The sequence below is a fragment of the Eucalyptus grandis genome, chromosome 1, assembly GCF_016545825.1.
Source record: "Eucalyptus grandis isolate ANBG69807.140 chromosome 1, ASM1654582v1, whole genome shotgun sequence".
Taxonomy (NCBI): Eukaryota; Viridiplantae; Streptophyta; class Magnoliopsida; order Myrtales; family Myrtaceae; genus Eucalyptus; species Eucalyptus grandis.
In genome coordinates, this window is record NC_052612.1 from 35,665,036 (window position 1) to 35,674,142 (window position 9,107).

The 9,107-nt window shown below is 41.3% G+C and overlaps 1 pseudogene; it reads left to right on the forward strand.

Moving 5' to 3' along the window:
* Positions 1 to 2,414: 2,414 nt before the first annotated feature.
* Positions 2,415 to 5,355, forward strand: LOC104435491 (annotated as a pseudogene).
* Positions 5,356 to 9,107: the final 3,752 nt, after the last annotated feature.

Consider the following 9,107-nt stretch of genomic DNA (forward strand, 5'->3'; position numbering starts at 1 on the left):
ATGTCGTGTGAGACTCTTGAGGAAAAGAGTTCCTCAATTTTTAGTCCCCTCATGACTCTTACTTATTCTCAAGATTTCTATTTAGTGTTTGCTATCTTAGGATGTTGCCAATGGTCATGAGTTTGATTCGATCTAATGGGACATTTCTAGAAAAGCAAGCTGAACTGAAATTGAGAGTCTGAAAGAAAGAGGAAGACCGATTTTGGAGAATCACATTGTAGTTTTGTATTCACCGGTTAACCAATTATGACTGTCTTTGTGATAATCATAATTGTGAATACAATATATCATTGTTTGAAAGAGATCAAGAGAGATATAAATGTGATTAATCGATCTAGGGTACTGCATACTAAATCTACTCGGAGTGTGATGCCCATTATGAGCTGCTATATATTCCTAACAGATGTATGGCAACAAGCTCTCAAAGTATGCTGGTCGCACGGATTATTCACCGGTATGAATGTTGAAGAGAGGTAAAGAGAATTCTGTTCAGCCCACCATGTGCGAGTGGGAGATGATGGCTTTTTAATTAGTGATGGGCCTAAGTTGGCCCGTCCGCCTATGCTGGGCCCAAAGGCCCGGCCCACGGAATAGGGCCCGTGGAAGGGGAAGGTATAAAGGGAGGGAGAGAGAGAGAAGACACCTTTTGGCAAAAAGTGACGTACGTCTTCTTCCCTGCGCATTCTCCCTCCAAAAGAAACAGTAAGCACAAAGGCCACTGTGTTCTTCCCTTCAAGTGTCATCGGATCGAACAAAGGACAAATTTCTCTTCCTCGATCTTCGGCAATTGGTGTTTAATCTATGGCTAACAAGGTACGCTCGAATCCGTGGTGTGCTTTACGATCGGTGATACGTGTTTTCTAGGGCTTCGTCTTCCGCATTGATTTAGGGGTTCGATTTAGTGTCGAATCCGGTTTTCGGGGATCAGTCATTCCCAACAGTTTTTTTTTTTTTTGGTCGGCTGCTGTGCGACTTTAAAAAGAACAATCATCAGAAAGATGATCCTCCAGTTAGCTTGGTACAGTTTCGTGAAGTCAGTTGATTTTGCGCTCTGTTTTTTTCTGCAACTCGCAGTTTTCTATTTTCACTATCTAGTCAATCACGACGGGAACATTCCCGCTTCAATCCTTCTCCAATTGTAATAGCAATTCCTCTTACAGTTACCGGTAGATCCCTAAACGGGGAGACACATATGGCCCCGGCTCACTTTGCAGACCGCTTCGTCTGGACCAAATTCACACGATCGGGAGCCACTTGTTAAGCTCTTGCTCTTCATTGCAAATTTTGGCAGCAATAGCTCATTCACTTCGCAGTGCAACGCGAAGCCTCCACCACTTCGTCCTAACCAAAGTGACATGATCGGAAGCCACTTGTTTAGCTATTGCTCTCGACTGCAAATTTCAACAGCTAAGTTTGCCCTAATTCCTTGTTTGTGGAGTTAGAGTTTCAAGAGCACGATGAATTTAATCTAAATTGTTAATTTAAGGCAAACAAATGTGATGCAAGACCTCTTTTTGATGATTTTACTTTGTCGGCAAGCTACATCAAACATTTTACATTAAAATAAGACTACGATGGATTTTCCAAATACACAAATCGTCAATGGCACTGAGGTAATCAATTTTTCACTAAAATTGCATTGAAGAGATTGGGAAAAAGGTCATGACACTGAATCAAGCATTATACGAAGATTATGATACTTGTTGTTTGAGGAAGAGCCCCTTGAGCCTTTTACACAGTGTTTGTAGCAACGATACATGCGCGACGCTGATGTTGTTTTCCACTGAGTTCGCCGCTCTTAAGTGCTATTCTGACACTTTATGTTGCTTGTTTCGAAAAACAAGCACCATCATTCGATGAGCTAGATTCGAAAATTTCGTAGCATTCGCTGCCACGAGTGCCCTCATGCGCCTCTGCCCCCATCGGGTTCCCACGCCCTGTGCCTTCGTGCACCAAAGCTCCTTCCCATGTATTGTTGACGTCATCACACATCAACATTGGCGAGGCGTCTAGTCACTGCACACGTCATGTATAAAACGTTTTGCATGTAGAAAAAAATAAGTCATCTAAACTTCCATTAAGACCCAATCTGATTGAAATTTAAATTTTTAAGTTCATTTTCACCTTACCTTTTAAATGTTTAAAGAACCCATGTACAACCTGATTGTAAAAATGAGTCAAAGAATGGGTCTATTATTCATTCTAGCACCTCTAATTCCGAAGCACCGTGTTCTTATTCATCCGAATTAATAATGGTGTGTCGAGAAGAGCTGGTTCAGAAAAAACTAAAAATAAAGTACATAAATGACAATGCTTAGAGAATGGCTCGAGTAAATAGGAAAAATCTGCTCTAAAAGCAGCTACAAATTGTCTCCGTCAGGGGGCTCCGCACCAGCCCCTATATAAAGGATGGTTGGCATACTAAGTGACTCGCAACAGAATTCGCAATGGCTCTTCCTGCATTGTCCACAAGCTTCCTCCCCTCCTCAATTCACCATAACCAGCCATCTCTCTTATTCTTTAGGCACCTCTGCTCCTCCTCCTCCGCCGCCACCTCCTCCACCTCCTCCGGTGCTCAATTCGTGACATGCACTTTGAAGATTGAAGCTCAAGAGATCGGGAGACGGTCGGCGAATTGGCAACCTAACGTTTTTGACTACGACTTTCTGCAGTCACTCAATGTTGATTACACGGTAATGAATTTTCTTTTGTTTTTTGGGCATAAAACCCAGCCTAGCTTAAGTACTAAGGGAAATATTCGCATTTGGTCCTCAAACTTGGAAAAATTTCGCAAAAATTTTTTTGGTCATAGTTCTGACAATTTCGAGTTTTTCATGCGCTAGGAGGATAAATACTCAGAGGAAGCCCAAAGGTTGAAGAAAGAAGTCAAGGGTCTATTCGACAGGAAGATGAATTCGGTGGCCAAGCTCGAGTTCATTGACGCGGTTCAAAGACTAGGACTAGGATACCAATTTGAGATGGAGATCAAGAACGCTCTAAGTTCCATCTATAACAACACCGAAGATGCTCAACTTTTGGATGATCTCTATGCCGTTTCCCTTCAATTCCGGCTACTTAGACAACATGGATTCAAAATATCGCAAGGTACTCGCCAACTATTAATTTTTTGTGAATTATGTCAATGCATCAAAATTTACCCTTCCATTCCTTTTGTTGAATATATAGATGTGTTTCAAAGGTTTATGAGCAAGTCGGGCACATTCAACGAATCCCTCAATGAAGATGTGAAGGGGCTTCTTGGCCTTTATGAAGCATCTTTTCATGTATTGGAAGGTGAAACCATACTTGATGAAGCTTGGACCTTTGCTTCCAAGCATCTGAAGGATCTAAACCTCGATAAAATTCCCACTAATTTAGCGACCCACGTGGATCATGCATTAGAAATGCCAATCCACTGGAGGCCAAACAGGTTGGAGGCTCGGTGGTTCATTGACATGTGCGAGAAACAACAAGACATGATCCCCTCTTTGCTACGATTGGCTAAATTAGACTTCAATTCAGTGCAATCAATCTACAGAAAGGAAGTCAGCACTCTGGCAAGGTACAAAATCAATCCAGTAGCATGGGAGCGCATTTTGATCGACTTAATCATCATATGACTATTTTTTCAGGTGGTGGGTTGAACTAGGGCGAACAAGATGACCTTCGGTCGGGACAGGCTAATGGAAAACTATTTTTGGAGCATGATTATGGTTTTCGAACCTCAGCATATAGCTTTCAGAGAAATGAATGGGAAGATCGCTAGTATGGTGACACTTATCGATGACGTTTATGATGTATATGGGACGCCCGAAGAGCTTGAGCTCTTAACAGATTTCATTGTCAGGTTTGCCTAGTATCACCACTGTCATCATTTTCCCATGTAACTATTATTGCCAAGAAAAAAGACGGAATTAATTAGTCTATGAATGCGATGGAAAAAAAATACTAAAAATTATATATTGCCAAATATATTCTTCAATGTGCTTTGGACATATCATGGTTTACGTAGGTGGTTTGGGCTAATAAAATAATGGTTGGCATTAATTTTCATTATTCTTATTGAATGACGGTAAAATCCATGAGATTGCTAAAATGGTGATAACTCATTAAGGTGGGACATCACAGACGTCGATAGGCTTCCTCCAATAATAAGGGATAGTTTCATGGCCTTGTACAACACGACCAATGAAATTGGGTATTGGACGATGAGAGAGCGAGGAATCAACCCCATCCCTCACCTGCAGAAATCGGTAATTTCAACTTGCTAAATCTTTCACCCAGTAATTTTTAGTCCATGTCAGTCAGCTCATTTTTCTACTTCTAACTTTCGTTATGACTTCTCTTTGAACTTTTGAGAATCCGAAAGAGTATGAGAAGAGAACGTCCCTCGACTTGGTCACCGACTCACTTTTCCGAGTTTCAATCCTATAGTGGGCTGAAGAATGCAAGGCGTACCTGAAGGAGGTCCATTGGTGCAGCAAGGGCATTAAACCGACCCTGAAGGAATACATGGATGTTGCGACGTATTCAACCGGAGGGCTGGTTATGCTGTTGGCCAGTTACTTCCTAACCACAGACAAATTGACGGAAGAGGGACTTAATTACGTGTCGAAAATCCCGAGCATCATGCATTGTTCTTGCAAGATGCTTCGACTCATCAATGATTTCAGTACATCATCGGTAACTTACTTTTATATTGGTCTTCTCCTTGTAAATAGTGGCTCATAAGAAAAAAAGAGTACATCTTTTTTGTTTCTTTGATACGAAAGTGGGATGAGTATTTGGATTTATGCTTATAACCCAACAATAATTGTCCATGCTTAGTATGAATTGGCACGAGGAGATAACTTGAAGGCGCTGGAATGCTACATGAATGAAACCGGCGCGTCGGAAGAGGCTGCGCGTGAACACATTATGCATAAGGTGCGTGAGGGCTGGAAGTTGATGAATAGAGCCGTGTTTGAAGACTACCCAATTCCCGGATTAAGGCCTTTTCTTGGTGCCTGTTTAAACCAGGCACGAGTTTCTCATACTTTTTACCGATATGGAGATGGATTCGGCCGTCCCGATAATGATACCAAGGACTATCTTGCGTCAGCTATATACAAACCCGTGCCCCTTGATTAGGCATGCATTATTGACCAGTGGTCTTGCTTATGGAGAGACCCTTTGATCTCATGTCTTTCTTAGTTTTTTGGGGTGTCTCTGTGAGCTCTAAGATGTCGAAACTATTTTACATGAAGTCTATCGATGGACTTCGGCATAGAAGCACATGCTATTCCGTGCTTTGTGTGGTCGTTGATTATGTAATCACAAATAATATTCGTGGCGATCGAAATTTTTATATTATATTGAATATTTAGCTGTTTGTATTGGAGAAAAATTGAAAAGAAAAGGAATATATAGAACAAAATAAAAAATAAAAAATAAAAATCGGTCGACTTTGACCGACGCTGGTTCAATGCCAATTTGAAACGGTGGCTGTACAGAAAGTTTTCTTCTACCATTGAGTTTCATTGAAACGGTGTTACAAAGATTCTCCAACGTCCAGAACAGTGCGAGGCTATTTTGAAAGATTGAAATGTCGATTGATTAGATTGGACCGAGTTTTGTGTTCTTCTCCAACAATACTGCTATCTTTCTATATCGTTCTTTGGGTTTGAATTCATAATCAAAGAAAACTTTGAAATTCATTATTCTACAGACCCGAAAAAAAAGGGGGACTACGTTATTGTATTCCTACGTGAGACATTATATCTTAAAGTCAATACTTTCATTGAAGCCGTTTCCACAATAATAAGAATGTAACTATCTAGAAAGTATCCTGAAAAGTGTCTTCACTCGTTCCAAAAACATCCGAATCAGGATAAAGCTTTCGGTGTGTCGTCGACAAGTCAGGTGCATACTACCATCACAAGTCAATAACAAAGACAGATGGCTGTTATTGATAAATTAGAATCGGTGCAAGCTGGAAATCGATAATGCAAAGGAAAGATGCCAGTTGATCATGAAATAGATAAAGATTGCAGGAATAAAGAGGAAGCCAAATGGTAACTACTTATGGATAGGACCCCACAATTGAGCATGAAATAGAATTAGTAGATAAGAAATTTCTAAATAGTTATGCCTATCACGCTACTAAACTATCTCCTGTTATTTCTCCTAATGCTTAAATTTTGATCTAATTTAGTAGAAGAGACTATTGATTGGGAAGATATATCAATTGGGAAGAGACTATTGATTGGGAAGGTATATCAATTGGGAAATTGCACGTTAAAAGATAACCGCACCTTCAAGCATTAGATATACAGAGTTTCATCGAGAAAGCACAAAAATGGGCTTTGCAGGTTCCTGTAGTGTGACATCCTAGATTTTTTACTCTATTTTCAATTCAATAAATTGGGCATTTCATCGACACGCCTATAGTACTGTTCTCAGAACTGATCACTCGTGAGATAACTAGACTATCTAGGGAAGCCATTAAGGATTTTAAGGCAAATAGACTAGAGGATTCGACCAGGAATCGACTACTCAATTGTGCTCATCTTTAGATGCCATTATAACACAGTTAAAAATCGATTTGAGATCAGAGATAGGTCGGTTTGACAAAGATGTGTGGCTAAACGTGGATGACTCCACTAATTTGGAAAATTCTCATCGGCCAGCACTAGACTGATTTTTCTATCATTTTGGTACCCTATGTCTGTATTTGAATCCTCAAGATTTTCATGACAACTGAGAGTTGCCAATGTGTCAAGTGGGTTCATTGTGACTCAAAGAAAATCGACCATGGGTCATTTGCTCTAAAAAGTTTTAAAAGCTACCTGGTAGCTTAGGTCACACTAAAATTGCGCCGGATTGAATTCTGTCATGTCACAATAAATTCTAGGAACATCGACTCAATCTCAGAAGATTTTTCTGCAACCTGAGACTTTTTAGAAAAAAAGTCGTCCTAGGGCCGTTTTTGTCCAGAAAAAGTCAGGGATCGTTTTTTATCGCGAAATTGAAAAGCAAGTGGGATCGGTTGGTGAGGAAAATACAAATTTGATTATCAACTCAATAATTGAATTTACAAGAGCCAAATTGAATTGATTTGAGAACCGATAAGTGTCCAATTGGAACAAAACCTTAGCAAATTCGTATGTCCCCCACTCCCACAACATTTGGACCATTTCAAGCTTCTAGACGGGGAGCATGGGTGGCTGGATTGTGGCCAAGGAAGCCAAACTTGGCTGAGGTTGAGTCAAGGGGACAAAGGAGAAGAAAATTAAATCAAGTGGCCCCTCCAACCCCATCTTGTTCCCCTCCCTCTGCAGCTACCGTCCACAACTCTTCTCCTCCCTCCTCCTTGCTGTTCAATGCAGTAACCACCTAGGAGCACCGCTCGAACCAGCTAGCAGCCTGTCCGACCGCTTGGAAGCCCAGCGTCGCCATTGCTGCTAACCGGAGACACGCGCAAGCCCACGCGAGCCGCACGTCTTTCCACTATCTAGCAGACTGCCGGAGTCCCTGCAGCCGCCGTGAACCCCTGTTCAACCACCAATTGCCTCGCCAAGCCGTCCGCCCGCCTCCGCAAGCTTCACCTCACTAAATCAACCCCAATTCTTTCTTTTCCAGCACCAAACGAGAGAGCGGGAAGAGTGGCTCTTGAGGTCATTGTTAGGCCCGTTTTGAGATGGTTCTCGGGCCCCGAAAGTTAGGCCCACTTTGGAGAAAGTCGGTCCCCATTGCGTTCCCTACATTTTGAACTGGGTGGATTGCGAACCAAGTGAGTTTTACTCACTAATCCTCAATTAGTAGGTTAATTATGCTTAGGATTGGATTAGTCTAAGTTAAGATTGATTAGGTGGTTAGATTAGATTAGATTAGCAAATTTAATTACTTGTCATTTCATGTTAGGTGAATAGTTAGTGTAATTAACGAGTAAATAGACTCTAGTATTTATTGAACGAGTCTCGGAAATTTTCCGGGTCCGTTTCGGCTTCTAATTAGACTATAACGGGCCTAAGTTGGATTTATTGCATTTAGTTATTATTTTTCGTAATTATTTATTTATTTATTTATTTTCTGGAAATACAACTAGGATGGTCGGTGACCAGAATTTCGTGCTGATTGTAATGGTGTTCTCTGTTTATTTAATTAAGCACCGGTTTGTGAAATTGAGTGAATTGGTGATTATGGAAAATTATTCCAAAAGTGAATAGTGTCGGTGTTTGAGAGGGAAATAATCATGAACGGTTGTGAGTGGACCTAGAAAGCCGCCGAAGTATGGCCATGCCCAATTGGGCCGAGATTCGCCAACGAATTTGGAGTCGGTCATGCCTAATCAAGCCGTGATTTGCCACCTATTAAAGGTTGTGCCCATCAGGCCGTGATTCCCCACCTGTTAGAGGTTGTGCTCAATTGGGCCAAGATTCGCCACCGAATTTGGAGTTGGTCGTGCCTAATCAAGCCATGATTTGCCACCTATTAAAGGTCGTGCCCATTGGGCCATGATTTGCCACCTATTATAGGTTGTGCCCATTGGGCCGTGATTACCACCTAAGATAGGTTGTGTCCTTGGGACCCTAAATTATAGCTAAGAATTTTATAGACTCTGCTCATTGAGTCGTGAGTAAGAATTGAGATTGAATAGTTGAGATGACCGTGTGATGGTCTTGATGACATGTAATCGACTAAGTCGATTGATCGATGGTACGATATGTTTGAGTGGATGATGTGATTGTCATGTTTATGAATTGAAGTGACTTACGGGGAAGGAACTGAGGCCAAGGTAAGCCCTCTGACGCCTAGTTGTGCTTAGGCAACCCTTAGGGCGTAATTTTCTTCCTAATCGAGTCTTAGGAGGTAGAACTCGCCGAGACATTGTCTCACTGGTTATTGTATAACCATTTCCAGGTCCTTAGATGGTGTTGATGAAGGACCAAAAGCCCCAAAGTTTAAGAGGTGAAGCCCGAAGAATCAGCAATCTTGTCCAACTAGCTAGTCGTAGGACAATTCTCTTTTATAGCGAGCCGATCACTTTTGTAAACCTTTATGTATAGACTTGTGTTTTTATAAAAGATTGGTTTTGGTTTGAAAAATTGGTCCTACTTTCCTATCAC